Source organism: Peromyscus leucopus, chromosome 5 (assembly GCF_004664715.2).
Source record: "Peromyscus leucopus breed LL Stock chromosome 5, UCI_PerLeu_2.1, whole genome shotgun sequence".
NCBI lineage: Eukaryota > Metazoa > Chordata > Mammalia > Rodentia > Cricetidae > Peromyscus > Peromyscus leucopus.
This window is the reverse complement of record NC_051067.1, coordinates 10,911,020-10,928,426: the sequence shown is the minus strand read 5'-3', so window position 1 is coordinate 10,928,426 and position 17,407 is coordinate 10,911,020. Positions and strand designations below refer to the sequence as shown.

At 44.3% G+C, this 17,407-nt stretch overlaps 1 long non-coding RNA gene across 2 annotated transcripts; it reads right to left on the bottom strand.

Annotated features, from left to right (window-relative positions):
* Nucleotides 1–640: 640 nt before the first annotated feature.
* LOC119088001 lies at nucleotides 641–16,149 on the bottom strand. Of its 2 annotated transcripts, XR_005091553.1 has the most exons (4): nucleotides 16,107–16,149; nucleotides 10,497–10,551; nucleotides 5,548–5,688; nucleotides 641–2,419 (listed from the first exon to the last, which is right to left on the bottom strand). It is a non-coding gene; the product is annotated as an uncharacterized LOC119088001 (long non-coding RNA). The 2 variants fall into 2 exon arrangements; XR_005091554.1 differs by lacking the exon at nucleotides 5,548–5,688.
* Between the last annotated feature and the right edge of the window lie 1,258 nt (nucleotides 16,150–17,407).

The window sequence follows — 17,407 nt, the reverse complement described above, 5'->3', positions numbered from 1 at the left end:
CCTGAAAAAAATTAAAAAAGAAAAGAGTCAGGCATGGAAGGGGCTCTAGCAGGACCACACATGGCAAAATCTGTCTGCAATGTCTGCCACGCTCGGGCCTGCTAGAGCCCCTTCTGGCATGGTGGCAATTTAGAGCTGAAGATATAGCTTAGTGGAAGAATGCTGATCTTGACAATGCAAGGCCCTGGATTCAAATGCTACCACTGCCAGAAAAAAACTCATTAATAATCTGCTAGGAGGTGGTGGCCCATACCGTTAATCCCAGCACTTAGGAGGCAGATGCGGATGGATCTCTGAGTTCAAACTACAGGACATCCAGGACTAATCAGAGAAACCCTTTCTTGGAAAATCAAAATAAGTAAATAAATCTATCACCCAAGAGGCAGAGGCAGGTAGATATCTGTGAATTAGGGCCTAGACAAAGGAGAAGTAGGAGGATGAGGGAGAGGAAAGGAGCAGGGAAGAGGAGGAGGAAGAGAAAAGGGAGGAGGAGGAAGAGAAGGAGGAGGAGAGGAAGGAGGAGCAAGAAGGAGGAGGAGGAGAAGAGGAAGAAGCATGCATGAATTAAGTGTGACCATAAAGTCATTAATGGTACCTTTGTGACATTGTCATTTTTCTCTACCAAATCAAACCATGTCATCAAGAAGCATTTGTACCCACTTTATTCAGCGGAGACTGTCTTAGCAACTTCCTTTTGATGGTTCCCTCTCTAAGGACCACCGTGTCTTGATGGCCTTAGCAGGCATGTCCACCCTTTGCACCACTCCTGCCCCATCCACACCCTCCACCAGCACCATGCAGCCAGAGATAGCTGCAGACATGGCTCCACATCATTAAAATACTTAGCACATTATAAGGGTTTTGTTTTTCTATTTTCTTTTACTTTTAAAAAACTTTGTTACTCAATTACATGATCTCCAACTTGAACTTGACAACATCATATCCCAATGTTAAAAAGTCAACATTCCTGCTGGGTCTGCTGTAAAATCAGTCCTACTTCCTTCAGGAGTGAGTTAATGAGAGACCAGACTGACTCCCCAGAGCAAGCAAGGGAAAAGCTGGTTCAAGAATCTTCACAGCACAGTGGCTGGACACAGAAGGTGGCAGGGACAGAATTGGTGGCTTCCCTTTGTTCTCAGCCTCTCAACCTCTTCTCCCACAGCTACATCTGGGGATGCTAGGCTGGGCCAGGAAGGCAGCATGCAGAGCCTGCAGGTGGCTACATTTCCTGCCCAAGCACCCATCTCTCTCCCCTAGATATGAAGGGCTCCCTCCGAGTTCCCTCCAGATGGAACCTGAACCCATGATCCCCCACATAAAGACATCCGCGACACCCACCACACCATCTGGGGCTCATAAAATTGCACTCTGTCTTTTCTTGGCTCTGGGGGCCTTTCCAAACCTGCAGGGCCACATTCAGGACTACTCTGCCTTACCCGCGGACTTTAATTCGGAACACATTTCCACAGAGAGGCAGAACAAAGCACAATAGCCCTGGAGTTCAATTTACATTCTCAGCCAGTGAAACAAAACGAAAATAAAAAACAGTTGTGGGGAGTCATTTATAACTATGCCGCAGCTCCAAAAGTGCCTTTCCTAGTGTGTCATGGAAGAAAAGACGTTTTTAAAGCCACCAGAGAAAAGCTGAAGTGACCAAAAAAGGAGAGGTGAGGGATTTTTTTCTTGAATTTGTTGTAAAGTGCAGATGAGAGTGTGTGAGCACTCTGGTTCTGGCAGACACAAGGCTGCCTCACTCTCTCCTGACGGGGAGCTTTCCCTGCTGGTCTTCACTTGCTTCAGTACTACCAGGCACTAGGCACTCCGTGTGGTCCTGGGGAGTTTCCACACAGAAACTCAGGTTTTCTTTCTGTCGGACCAGGCTTCCTGGGTGACTGCTGAGCTGTGTAATGGACCAGCCCCAAGATTTCCAGGAACATATCTGCTGTCATAAGTAATGCCTGGCTTGTTTGGGGGTGCTTGGGGGGCGGGGGGGCGGAATCCCAAGTCCTAGCAGATGGACGGGAACTCCAGGCACTGTGTCAGCCGCCCCGGTGGAAAGCTCAGTGCAGAGCGTGTGCCGTGCTTACGCGATCAGAAGGGTTGTAGGGCTGGAGTGATATTCTGTCTGGATGGCACCTGCTCATGCTCTCACCCGGCAGTGGCATGAAAAGGTCTCTGCGGCCCTGGTGCCCACTCTGGCCACCCCGTGTTGTACTGTCTTCCTCTTCTGCTGCTGCAGACAAAACCCCTGGTCTACAAACAAGATCCAGGGTAGCCAGGGCTTCCATACAGAAGAGTACACACACCTCCGTCCAGGGGAAAGCTGATGTGTGCAAACACCTCCAGTTCAAGAAGAAGCAATACGGCAGGTGCTGGGTGAGCCCAGTGTCAGCTGGGGAACGACACAGCCTGGCCAAGCCTGAGAACCAACAAGAGAACAAGAAGCTTTGTGGACATTTACAAAAAAGACACAAACTCTTAAAACAAACAAACAAACAAAAACCTATTGGCAATATTCTCATGTCTTATATTTTTTTTCTGATAACACAGGCTACTTGTTTCTATTTTTGTACATACTTTTCTGTGCCATTATAAAGTGGGTTACAGACTCTATGACATGTCACCCAAGAAATAAGGCACAGCTGTCCCCTAGTGTCTATCAAGCATTTACTCTAGAACAACCCTGGAGACAGACAAAGAGCCTGAGTACTCAAGTCACAGAGCCCACACACCCTCCTCTGCATAGAAGAGCATGAGCACCTAAATCACAGAGCCTACACACCCTCCTCTCCATAGAAGACTCCAGATACTCAAGTCACAGAGCCCAAGTGCCCTGCTCTCCAGAGAACATGAAAACTCAAGTCACAGAGCTTACACACTCTCCACACATCTGGACAGTCATCTAGAGGATGACAAGACTGAACCTGCACATGCTCAAACACATACTGCAGCTGTTGCCGGCAGGACTCACCAAAACACACATGTGAAGCAAAGGGACAACATTCCTGGCTGGAACACGGGTGTTTGGGGCCTGCTTTAGCTATGCTTTTGGAACTTTCTGGGTGAGTTTTCAATTCTTTTTTTCAATCTGCTTCATTTTAAGCCGAGGGTAAAGAATTTGTGGATATAAAGGGAGAACTTCACCTTACCTCTGTAACCGCGGTACATTTATCGTACTTAACAAATGGGACGATTTCCACATGTACTTCAACCCTACTTCCAGTTAGTATTTACGTGTTCCCTTTTACACTTTGGTTTTGAAATTCAAGGATCCATGTGCCGGAGATTGCTCAGTGACTGAGATCACTGGCTGCTCCTGCAGAAGACCCAGGTTCAGTTCCTAGAACCTACTTGGCCACTCACAACCATCCCTAACTCCAGTTCCAAGGGATCTGATGCTCTCTTCTGATCTCTTCAGACAACAGGTATGCATGAAGTGCCTTGATATACACGCAGGCAAAAAACTCATGAAGAAAAACAAATCTTCAATAAATAAACAGGATTCCAGGTCCCCAGAGATCCACAGGTATGAGGATTGGGTTTTGCAGCATTGTGTGCACCCTCAAACCTTGGGGTGTCAACCTGTTACCTCGCTGATGAGTGGGGAGGAGAAAAATAAAACAATAAGACCAAACGAAAACCCAAGCGGGGTCTGCCCACCGCCACCACCACCACCGCCGCCTCCTGGGTGAAGCTGGGTCAGCCCAGCCCACCACTTGTTTCTTCTGAGCATCTGCTCAGCGCTGAGGCTGCATCAGTTGTCATGGAGAACAGCTTTTAGGGGTTATTCTCAGATTGTTTCCTCCCAGGGTTATTCTTACGGTTTTTGTATTTTGTTGTTGTTTGTTTGGTTTGGTTTTTTTGAGACAGCGTTTCTGTGTGTAGCCCTGACTGTCTTGAAACTCACTCTGTAGACCAGGCTGGCCTTGAACTCCTAGAGAGACACCTGCCTTTGCCTCCGGAGTACTGGGATTAAAGGCATGGACCACCACTGCCCAGCTCCCTGGGGTATTCTAAACCCATACTGTACCACTGAGCTGTATCCTTGGTGACTGTGCCAAAGCAAACTGACCATGTGTCAAGGCAGGGAGGCCGTGGCCACCACACCTAGGAGCCAGTAAGGAGCAGGACTCTCAGTTCTACAGACTTTAAGGATCTGAAGCCCATCAAGAGCTACATGAGTAACAGCTAGGCCTGGTGGCTACTCAAGAAGCTAAGACATGAGGATCAGAAGTTCAAAGCTAGTTCCAGCAACTTAGCAAGACCTTATCTCTAAAAGAAAACAAGTCGGGCAGTGATGGCGCACGCCGATAATCCCAGCAGTCGGGAGGCAGAGGCAGGTGAATTTCTGTGAGTTTTAGGCCAGTCTGGTCTACAGAGCAAGTTCCAGGATAGGTTCCAAAAGCTACACAGAGAAACCTGGTCTCGAAAAACCAAAACAAACAAAAAAAAAACCCAAAATAAAATAAAATGACAACAACTCCTCCGAAAAGGTAATGAAAACAAACAACAACAACTCAAAGCAGGAAGGTATAGCTCAGTGGTAGAGTGCTTGTCTAGAAAAAAGGGGGGTCTATAGTCATCCCCTGCTTGCTGGGAGGACCACTTGCATGATCTTGGAAGTAAACCCTTCCCCCATCTGAGCCCTCAGGTGAGCCCAGCCCTGTACTCCACCTTGCTGGGGGACTTGCAACCCACAGAACCTATGACATTATAAACAGGCACTGTCTGAAGATGCTGATTTGGGGGATCATCTGCTACTCGGCAGAAGTGGACCAATTCATCCCTCATATATGGCGTCCATGTTTCCAGCGTGATCCGTCCTCAGGCCAGGCTAAGTAGACCAGTGTGCTCTTGTGCCTAAAGCTGAGTCTCCAATGCCAGAGCCACAAAGCGCAAGATCACACACATCTAACTGAGCAGACCACGTGTTCTCGGCCACTTTCTGTTTGTTTTACATTCGGAGACACGTGCTGCACACACGGAGGCCCTCACTGAACGTCTGTTATTGACAAGAGTGTAATCACCACATCCCACGCCCTGTCTCCATGTCTCCATTGTGTTACAGTCACGGTAACCCAGGTTTATGACTGTGAGAGCTGCATTAATATCTGGATTTAGGAGCTAGGGAGGAGTATTTGGCTCGAAAAGAGAAAAAAATAGATATTTCTTTTTGTGTGTGTTTCATTTATTAGACAAACAATACAAATGGGGTAACAATGTGTCCCAGATAAGATGATAAAGTATATAAACAACAGTCTTTCCTAATCTTTTCCTGAGAAATCTTAGCAGTGAGTTCAGCTTTTTACCACTGGCCTTTCTCCAATCGGTTACATTTCCTAGTACATTCCTCTATGATCAGTGTGCGGAAGTACGGAAGGACCTGAAGACTCTTGTGCAGTGGAAAATGCACTCAAGGTTCTGTGTAGAGCCTCACACCAAGACATTGGAAGGCACACCTGTGTGCACATGCACATGAAGGTTTTTAAAGATTTATTATCTACCAACCGTCTATCTCCTCATTTATTGTGCGTATGGGTGTTTTACCTGCATTTATGTCTGTGCATCATGTAGTTGTCTGGTTCCCCCAGAGGCCAGAAGAGAGTATCAGATCTTCTGGAACTAGAGTTACAGATGGTAATGAGCCACCAGGTAGGTGCTGGTAATCACACAGTCTGCTTCTGCTGCCTGGGGAATAAGATGTAGAACTCTCAGCTCCTTCTCCAGCACCATGTCTGCCTGCATGATGCCATGTTTCTCACCATGATGATAGTGGGCTAAATCTCTGAAACTGTAAGCCAGCCCCAGTAAAATGTTTTCCTTTATAAGAGTTGCTGTGGTCATGGTGTCTCTTCACAGCAATAGAAACCCTAACTAAGACATGGAGTCTGAGGTTCCAGGCTCCCATCTACAAGCTGGAAACGGCCAACTGAACAGTTCAAAGAAAGGCCTAGAGCTGAGCTGGCCGAGTTCAGTCTGAGCATGGAGCCTGAGGACCAGGAGTTCAAGGGTCAGGAGAGCATAAATAAGTCCTAAATAAGACTGAGTGATCCAAGCTTCCTCAGCCTTTTGGTCAATTCAAACTCTCTACAAATTGGATAGCAACCAACATTTCCAGTCATGGTAGACGGAGTCTGCTTTCTGCGTGTCCATCGAGTCAAATGCTAAAACCCTTCCAGAAATGCCCCCACAGATACTTTCATAAACAATGTGTAACCAGCTGTGTGGTCAGCACATGACTCAGACAAGTGTATAAAGTCAATGGCCATGACTGCCACTCAACTGCTGTCCTGAGTTCCCTTATGAGTCCCAATGACATGAGACAAAACATTTCTGTAGGGGCTGGAGAAAGAACTCAGCTGGTACAGTGCTTGCTGAGCAAGCGTAAGGGCGTGCCACACAACACTTGGAGTGTGAGCATTTGGCAGATGGAGACAGGCAGATCCCTGGGCCTCACTGGTCAGCAAGCCTGGTCAGTGTGCCCAGGCCTTGGTGGAAGACTGTGTCTCAAAAAACAAGTTGGGCCGGGCGGTGGTGGCGCACGCCTTTAATCCCAGCACTCGGAAGGCAGAGCCAGGCGGATCTCCGTGAGTTCGAGGCCAGCCTGGGCTACCAAGTGAGTCCCAGGAAAGGCGCAAAGCTACATAGAGAAACCCTGTCTCGAAAAACCAAAAAAAAAAAAAAACAAGTTGGAAGTCTCCTAAGTAACAGCACCAGAGGGTGACCTCTGGCCTCCCCATGCACATACACACACGTGTGCGCACACACACACACACACACACACACACACACACACACACACACCGATTCTATAGCCAGATGAGGTGGTACAGGCCTGTGATCATAGAACGCAAGAGACAGAGAAAGGAGGATTCCCGCAAGTTTGTACCTTATGCTGCCACTGAATGAAGCTCACCACCAAAAACTAGGTGCCGTTGGTACCTGCTCCCCGCTCCCATTTTCAGATAAGAGGGTGGCTAGGGACTATGCAGGGAAACAGCCAAGAAGTCTCCCTAGGGACAGGAGAGGTGGCTTAGTGGCTAAGAGCATGGACTGCTCTTCTAGAGAACCCAAGTTCAGCAGCTCAGGTTCGATTCCCAGCACCCATGTTAGGTGGCTCACAACCTCCAATGACCCCAGAGCCAGGAGGATCTGATGCCTCTGCTGGTACCTGCAGGTGAGTTTACCTTCACACACACCCACAGTCCCCACACACATAGCACACCACACACAAAACACACACACACACACACACACACACACACACACACACACACCATACCACACACACTTCCACACACATTTCTACCACACATACACACACACAGCCCACACCACATAGCACACCACACACAAACACACACACACCATACCACACTCACACTCACACCACACACACCATACCATACTCACACTCACACACCACACACACACACCATACCACACTCACCACACACACACACACCATACCACACTCACACTCACACCACACACACACACCATACCACACTCACACTCACACCACACACACACACACACACACACACACACACACACACACCAACCCCCCCACACACACAATTAAAAGTAACAAAAAAACAGTCTTTTTAAAAAATTAAGGTTAAGTAAAAGAAGCCTTTCTGGGTACTTTGCATAAAGTTGCACTAACAGAAGGATGGAGATGAGCAAGCACACTGGACTTGGGAGGAAAAAGAGGTAACGAGGGGACCTGATGGGATGCAGCATTGTCTGTCATCTCCATCATGGCCCCCAGGTTGCAAGAGAGCCAGAGCCCTTGGCTCCCAGAAGCTCGCCATGGCTGCTCCTGGCATGGTGTTTGCTGGTGAAAGACACTTGTAAGAGATCGGGAAGACAAAAGAGGAGAGAGGTTCAGAGTGACAGATCAAGTGGCCAGATGTTGAATTCTGCATATCCTCCCAGGCTATACCAGTCACCCCTACACATCTGCTGAACATGTTTACCAAGATCCAGCTGGGAATCAGGCCAATTTTTTTTTTCAAGACAGGATTCCCTGTCCTGGAATTCGCTCTGTAGACCAGGCTGGCCTCGAACTCACAGTGATCTGCTTGACTCTGCCTCCCGAGTGCTGGGATTAAAGGCATGAGCCACCATCGCTTGCACAGGCCAAAATTTTTAATGGGTGTGTGAATCTCTATCCTCCCACCTGTCAATAGTTATGGTCAATTCTTTCTATTAAAACCTTTCGCATAGTTGGGCATGGTAGACATGCCTGTAATCCCAGAACTCGGGAAATAGAGGCAGGAGGATCAGGAGTTAAAAGTCATCCTCACACAAAGCAAGTTTCGGGCTAGCTTGGACTACAAGAGACCTTGTGTCAAAAACACAATACAAAATAAAAACAAGCTAATGAAACCCTTGGTCTAAGTAAGCAATGGAAAATAGAAAGCATAGAATGTCTTTTCTTAATCTGAAGAGACTCTGACTCGGCATTATGGTATGCACTTGTAATCTTAACTCTGGAGAAGCAGAAAAAGGAGGGTCCCTAAAATTCCCTAGCCTGTAAGGGAACCACAAGAGTCTGTTTAAGGGATATCAGGGATTTATTAAGATAAGAAATGGGGAAATACACTCACAAATACAGGATATGGTAAATCTAGTTGCAGAGTCCTTGGAAAGCTGGGGACGGATCACATGCTGCTTCATGCCGCCTGATCCGGTCTTTACCATCCAAGAGAGAACTCACCACTTTACTCTCTCCACGCTTAAGGGGTCACATATGCAGACAGAAAGTCATAGCCTAGGGTTTGTACCCCTAAAGCCTTTGGTGAAACCAATTCCCACAATCCTAGCCAGCCAGTGTTTCCCATTCCACAGGCTCCAGATTAAGTGAGAGAGCCTGAAGAGATGGCTCAGTGGTTAGGAGCAGTGGCCACTTCTCCAAAGAACAGGAGTTTAGTTCCCAGCACCCACATGGTGGCTCACAAACATTTGTAATTCCAGTCCCAGGGGCTCCTATGCCCCTTCTGGCCTCTGGGGTTAACAAACATGCACATGGTGCACAGACATATTGTACACAAAACACACATATACATGAATAAATGTTATAAATGACAGAGCAATAGAGGAAGACATCTGTGGTGGTTTGAAAGAAAATGTCCCCCAAAGGGCGTGGCTCTACTAGGAGGTGTGGTCTTATTGGGGAAGTGTGTCACTGGGGAGGAGGCCTTTGAGGTCTCATGCTCAAGCAACACCCAGTATTGAGTTCACTTCCTGTTTGCTTCCTGTTCTCTGCAAGATGTAGGACTCTCAGCTCCTTCTCCAGCACCATGTCTGCCTGCAGGCCACCATGTCCCACCATGATGATGGTGGACTGAACCTCTGAAACTGTAAGCCACCACCCCAATTAAATGATTTTCCTTTATAAGGGTTGCTGTGGTCATGGTGTTCCTTCACAGCAATAGAAACCCTAACTAAGATAACATCTGATATTGGCCTCCGTTCCCCAGACACATGTGTGCACACAAACACATATACACACATGCACACATACAAAAAAGGATACTCTTACTACTGTGTATTCCACCTGTCCTGGAACTTGCTCTGTAGACCAGGTTGGCCTCGAACTTACTACCTCCTAAGTGCTGGGATTAAAGGCATGTATCACCACCACCCAGCTCCCAATTATTTTTGTCTGGATGACCTGTGCATTTGTGAGAGTAGAGTATTGAAGTATTCCACTATTAGTGTACGAGATTCTATGTGTGATTTAAGCTCTATTAATGTGTCTTTTACAAACTTGCATTTGGGGCATGATGTTAATAAGACCTGAAATGTCATCTTAGTGATTTTTTCCTTTGATGAGTATGAAGTATCCTCCCCCATCTCTTTTGATTAATTTTGGTTGGAAGTCTATTTTGTTAGATATTAGAATAGCTACACCAACTTGCTTCATGGGTTCATTTGCTTGGAAAATATTTTTCCAACCCTTTGTTCTGAGGTAATGTCTATCTTTGATGTTGAAGTGTGTTTCTTGTAGGCAGCAGAAGGATGGATCCTGTTTCTGCATCCATTCTGTTAGCCCATGTCTTTTTTATTGGGGAAGTGAATCCATTGATATTGAGAGCTATTAATGACTAATGTTTGTTAATTCCTGTTATTTTGGTGGTGGTGGTAGTGAGTGTGTGTGTGTATGTGTGTGTGTGTGTGTGTGTGTTCCCCTTCTTTTGGTTTTGCTGGTGTAAGATTATTTATTTTCTGTGTTTTTAATGATGCAGTTAACCAAAGTCAGAATTATATGCTATTCTCATGGTATTATTAGATTTTCCAGAACCTCTCAATGTGGTGATATATTGTGCACCCCAATAAAACTTATCTGGGGATCAAAGGACAGAACCAGACATTACTTAGACATAGAGGCCAGACATGGATAGCATACACCCTTATCACTCGGGAGACAGGGATCTCTGTGAGTTCAAGGCCACACCAGGATCAGAGCCAGGCATGATGGCACATACCTTTATTCCTAGTACCTGGAAGCACACATGCGTTTAATCCCAGGAAGTGATGTCTCTGCAGAGAAAGGTATATAACATATTAGGAAACAGGAACTCACTCTCTTTAGACTGAGGATTTTGTAGAGGTAAGAACTTGTGGCTGGCTTGCTCTGCTTCTCTGATCTTTCAGCTTTCACTCCAATATCTGGCTCTGGGTTTTTTTTTTTTATTAATAAGACCTTTTAAGATATGTATTACATCTCAATATAATTACTGACTCTCAAATATGCAGAAATAGTTGTTTTACATATTGAAACTGCTTAATTTATTCTTGATAATGCAGAATTAACTTCACTATTTATACAATTACAAGAAATAATAAGAAATAGAGAACATCCTATATATATAAAACACATATCAAATCCCATAAGGGTTTACCAGGCCCTCTAGCACAAGGTAATGATGAGATTGATCAGTTATTAATAAATAATGTGCTGGAAGATAAAGAATTTCATAAGAAACACCATGTAAATAGCAAAGGTTTGAAAAGGAACTTTTTTAATCACTTGGCAAGAAGCCAAGTAAATCATGAAAAAAAGTCCTACTTGTTCCTTCTATAACCAAATTTCATTACCTGCAGGAAGTAATCCCAACGGTACACAAAGAAATAAATTTTGGCAGATGGATGTGTTTCATTTTGCAGGACTCTCAGTTCTACAGACTTTAAGGATCTGAAGCCCAACAAGAGCTACATGAGTAACAGCTAGGCCAGTGGCTACTCAAGAAGCTAAGTCAGTACACAGGAAGACACGCACTCACTCTTTTGAAGCTGTGGTGTTGGTGAGGTGAGGTGAGCTGTGGCGTTCTCTATTCCTCTGCTCTCTCAGATTTCAACCCTGATATTTGGCTCTGTGTTTTTTATTTAATAAGAACTTTTAAGATTTGTGTTACACAAACCCACACAGAGAGCTGGCTACTTCCCTGGAGGTATGTGTGGACTCGTCCACTCCCTGCAAGGACCTGGCCTTTCAGAGTGATGGGCACCCACTTTCCTTTGAAGGTAGATCCCCAGGTATGAGATGCCCACATCAAGTGGGCTTTCCTCCTGAAGCAGGGCTCTGACACTCCACAGATGTGTGCGTCGTTCCTCTGCAGGACCACACGGGGTCTCCTGTCCTGTCACACAGGAATGCATGATTTATGTATCTCCAGGGGGGTGTAGATTATACAAACGACACATTGTACTATGAATTCCAGCCTGGTTCCTGTCAGTATTTATTTGAGAGTCTGGTGCCATGTCATAAAAATGATATGAGTACTAACAACTAGAATTTATGAGGACTAGTTGAAAACTAAGATTGATAACTTGTTGAAATAATAAAGCAAAAAATGTTTTTCTTCTTAAGGGGAGAAAGAAATATTAGTGTTCACATGGGATGGAAACTATGTCCTTTTTGGTAAATCCCGACTTAACCAACGAAGCAATAACATAACAAGATGTGAAGTATCCTCAGGACAGGTTTCACTCTCACATTAAATACTTTCTGACTATTTATTTATTTGTTTGTTTGTTTCATATACAGGTTCTGTCTGCATGTATGCCCGCACACCAGAAGAGGGCACCACATCGCATTATAGATGGTTTTGAGTCACTATGTGGGCGCTGGGAATTGAACTCAGGACCTCTGGAAAAGCAGCCAGTGCTCTTAACTGCTGAGCCGTCTCTCCAGGCCTCCAAGTAAGGTAATTTTGTTAGGCAAGTTTTGTTACATTTAACATTCTTATAACAAGTAGAAGTTGAAATGTCATCTTCTCCTCCTGTGTTCATATTACTGTGAGTTTCCGGGCCTTTTATAACCAAGCACACAGCACTCAGTGCCTTAAACAACAGAAGTGATTGTCTCCAAATTCCAGTGGTTCCAGTCAGAGATGAAGCTGTGGCCTGGGGGGTGGGGGTGGGATGGGGATGGGGGCTAGTGATGGGGTGTGGATCTCATTAAGTCTTTCTCCTAGCTAATGTACCTACTTAGCTTGTGGCAACGTGACCCAAACTTCTTGTGGTGACTGTGTCTCATCCAGTTTCTGCATTTCCTGAAGAGAGCGGTCAAACTGGCTTGGAGCGCACCTTATTGACCTCACTGTCGTCTGAACTCTAAACCGTGCCCTGTGCAGCTCTCTCGCTCATCTGTTCCCGCACTGAAGCCCTTATGACAGCAGTTTAGTGAGCTATTCTAGCAAGTTCTCAGACCTGGGAAGAGAGTGGGAGGAAGCCATGCGTTTGCAGCACACAGGAAAGAAGTGCATCTGACTGGCTGGCATCTGGAATGGGGACAGTCCTGTCCCGTAAGCCTTTGGTGGCCCAGGCTAACACAAGGAAATTGTGGGATTCCCGACTGGGTTGTGCAGCCAGACAACTGGTACTGACAGACATCACATATTGAGTGTCATGGGAGGAGACTCTCCAAATGCCACACCAGGTGGTACTCATCTCTGTATAAATGACGGGAAACTATGTCCCACCAGCACCCTCCTGTGACCTGTACTTCCTGATATAAGGCTTAACATTTCAGCGTTTCCTTTAAATGTTTCCTTTATTTTTATTTTATGTGTATGGGCGTTTGCCTGCACGTATATCTGTGCGCCACATGCATGCAGGGACTGCAGAGGTCAAGAGTGGGGGTTGGGTCACCTGGATCGGAGTTATAGATGGTTGTGAGTTGCCACGTGGGTGCTGGGAATCAAACTCTGGAAGAGCAGCCCGTGCTCTTAGAACGCTCTCCAGCCCTTCAGACAGTGTTTCAAACTCCGACACTCAAGTTTTGTGAACTAACAGTTGTTTAAACTGAGGTCCTTATTTCATCATCCCTGGACCTGAATTTGTGGAGACATAGGCCAAGTGACTTAAATAGTTGTACACAGAGGTAAACAGCAGGAGGTATAATACCTTTTATGAAAACACTGTGGTTCCAAATGGACTGTGATTTCAGGACAGGCCTGGGAAAGGTTCATGTGGTCATGCAGGTTGCAACTAGAGAAGGTGTTCTCTTATAAAGTGCTGTTAACTCAGAAGGCAGTGGAGGGGTAAGTGAAAGCATTGATTGTGTTTGTTTTAAGGTGGCCTCTTGTCCCTCCCCTGCTCTTTTTAACGTGTATTTCTCTGTTGTGTGTGTATGTGGGGGTGTGCAAGACATGTTTAACACAAGTGTGGTCAGAGGACGACATGCAAGGCTTCGTTCTCTCCTCTACTTTGTGGGTCCCTGGAACTAAACTCAGTTTGTCAAGCCTGATGGCAAGCACCTTTACCTGCTGGGCCACCTTACTGCCCTTTCTTCTGCAGAGACCTGCATGCACACTGATGTAATGTCTTGAGTGCTACTGGAGCTACACCAGCGGATCCTTAAACTTCTTCAGGTCCAGAGGGTAAACGGACTTAAATTAAGAAAGATGAAGAACACAGAGGAGCTACCTTTCCATCCCTGTGACCAAATACCAGAGGCAGACAGCTTTTAGGGGGACAGGTTCATTTTTGCTCATAGCTTTTACTCCTGGTTGATTGTCCCTGTAGAAGTAACCGTCTTATTCAATAAGAAACACAGAACCAATGCAAAGATGAAAGCCCAAGAGGTCAGAGCTAAGAGCCTTACCCTTCACTCTGCAGCTATCCTCTTCAGCCAAGAGAGCTACTTCCTGTGTGTTTGTCTTTATAAAGACTTTCTGTTCTGCCTTCTCATTGGTTGTAAACCCAACCACATGACCGCCTCATCACTGCCTGTCTGTACAGACCTCCAGGTCTTCTATGGTTGGTATTGAGATTAAAGGCATGTGTCTCCATGCTGGCTGTATCCTTGATCACACAGAGATCCACCTAGCTCTGCCTCCCAAGAGCTGGGATTAAAGGCGTGCACCACAACCGCTCAGCTTCTGTGATGGCTTGCTATTAGCTCTGACCCCCAGGCAACTTTATTTATTAACATACAAATAAAATCACATTTCAGTACAAATAAAATATCATCATATTTCCCCTTTTCTATTTTAATAAAAAGAAAAAAGGAAAAAGGTTATAACTAACATAAGAAAAATTATATACAAAAGTACAATAACTATATACCATATATACAAGTAATAAATACCTAAACAATGTCTAGTCCATTTGTATTTGACAAATTCAGAGAAAATAATTCCATTATCTATCGTATTTTGGTAAGTCCAAAATGTACCTAATTCACTTTCTATCCTAACTAATCTTCAACTATAACTAACTAATCGTCAACTCCCTCAGAGACCCAAGAAGGAAATAATATTACCTAATAAAAAATAAAAACAGGAAGTGCATGCAAGCAGCTTCCAAAAAAAAAAATGTGAGTTGACAGAAACAGCCAGCTGTATGGACAGTCACCTGAGGTTTTTCCACAGTGTTGGGGCATCATCTTCAGCCTATAGGCTTAGCATATCTGACAGACTCATTTGTAAAGTAGGATGTACACAACATCAATAGTTTGACCTCACATTGGGTGAGAGCAGTCCATGTACCAGAAACACCTGAATTCCATTAGTGTCTTGTCATGATTCAGGATTTTAAATTCTGGAAATTGTTGATGTTTTCTTCTTTTTAATTCAGCTATCCATTCTTCTTGGCTATGTGTGTGTGTGGCTTCATCTCAGCATCTTGTTCTTCTCCATATCCCTCTATTAAGTGCCAGTCTACTATTGAGAGGCGTGAGCTTAGTTACTCTTCAAGAATAACTATTTCAGCTGTCATTCCACTGCACAACAGAAGCCATCGGCCCACTGCCTGTTCAGCTGCCTTCGAAGAAAAGGGCACTGTACCTTTTCTGGATTGTGAAGGCCACTTCAGGGATGGTTCCATATTGTCCTGGCCTCAGAAGATGTCTTTTGATAAAGCCATAACCACACTTGTTTTGGCAAGAATTGGTAGTCCTTTGTTTCGTGTCCTGTCTGTCCTGTTTGTCAGCAGTTGATTCGAGGATACTTTGTTGTCCAGTGGCTAACTTTTGCCACAGTGAAAGTTAACTCCATATGCAGTTTCTTCAATGCCCATATTTTCTCTGAAGTAGATTGGTACTGCCAGGAGCCAACATGTCTCATAGTCATAACAAAAAAGAAATTTTTTCTAAGTTATTAAAACATTTTAAATGCCATATTCTGTAGCTCTCTGAAGGGTTTGAAGATGACCTACCTGTCTGTCTAAAATATAGCTGCTCAATTTTGAAAACATACTAATATTACTACAAGTTCTATTATAATGTCTAACTACTAACTTTCATTTCTTTATATCCTAATAGTTGAAAATAATAACATTTAAGGATCAGAAAATTGCATTACATTGTTAAATGAACAGCATAAGTACAATTAGAAATATACATATAGCATTTTCTAACAATATCAATTTCAATATACATAATTTGTACAATCCAATCTAATGTACAGTATTTAAAACTAGTAATTGTCTTTTTCTTTTCTTTTTTTTTAAAAAAAAAAACCAAGAACCTTAAATCTAACCTTCTTTGCTTAGCCTTTTTCCTAACCCTTGATAACAACTTGTAACCAACCCCCCTAAACAATGAAAATTATCCCAGACCCAAAACCCATTAAAAGACCAAAAAAACCCACCTGCCCCACACCACCTCTTTGGGAATGTGGGCGTCGTATTCTTAAAATTGCTTCCTGCTGGGTATGGGTGAAGGTATCTTTATCCTGAAAAGAAAAATTTTAGGTTAATTGTCAAATTCTAGGAAAGGTAACTACATCCTTCATTATCCAGTCTGTGTATAATGCCAAGTTCAGGGTTTATCTCAAGTCCTTATTCAAGTAGTCTTTGAAACTGGATCATCTCAGCTAGCCCTCTCAAAATTGCTCTGAGTACTTTGTAGTCTAAAGCTGATCTGTAGATGATGTTTGTCAGCTTAGTGATATTATTATTGTCCACGTGGAATTGTTGTTGTTGTGGGGCCCCATCTTCATCCTGGAGACTTCAGTTGATGTTAGGCCATGATTTCCTGCAGAAAACTGATAAGACTTGAACACAAAGACATATATATGCAGCTAACTGAAGCCTTTTTTCTAGAATTAGTTAGTATTGAATATGACCATTCATATTTTAACAAAGTTTAAAATGTGTGTGTGTGTGTGTGTGTATAAATCTTGTAAATTTGGATATAAAATTCATACTTTAAGAAAAGTTTAAAGAATCAGAATAGAATCAAAGAGTTGAGATTAGTAATAAAGTAGTCCCTTAATTAATTTGGTTTTTCTCCTGTCCCATAGCAGAAGATGGCTCTTTTCTTCTGGCATGATACAGGGAGTTTGCATTTTCCTTTTAACAACATGCTTGAGTTTAAAGAAGGAGAGAGCCATTCTCCAACTCCAAAGTCAGCTCTAAATTTTAATTGAACTGGGACTATTAGAAGACCAATAGTGTTAAATCTTTAGAGAAGAGCAGAAACAAACATTTAGGAAGACTTATAAAATTTTTTAGAAGATATACCCACATGCCATTTTACTCTGTTTCCTGGGATAGATGATTTGTCCCTTTTCTTCAGTTGTCTCATTTGTCCAGTGTTCTTGAGACTCCTTAACCTTCATTCTCCTAAAAGACAAAAGATTTGGCCTGGTTAAGCATTCAGGCTTTTGAGCAGCAGTTCAGCTTAGACCTATTCTGGATGAGGACTGGCCTCCAGTCTGAGGAAATAAGACCAGCTGAGGATCGGCGAGGTGAGGTAGCTGTGGCTTGTTCTGCTTCTCTGATCTTCCAGTTCACCCCAATACCTGGCTCAGGTTTGATTTTATTAATAAAGACTCTTTAAGATTCCTGCTACATGCCCCTGTACCTTTGGGCCTGTGACACCACAGTACCTCACTGTGAGAGTTCCTCTAACAGTGTATGGAAGTGGGGGAGGGAGCTGAGTACCAAT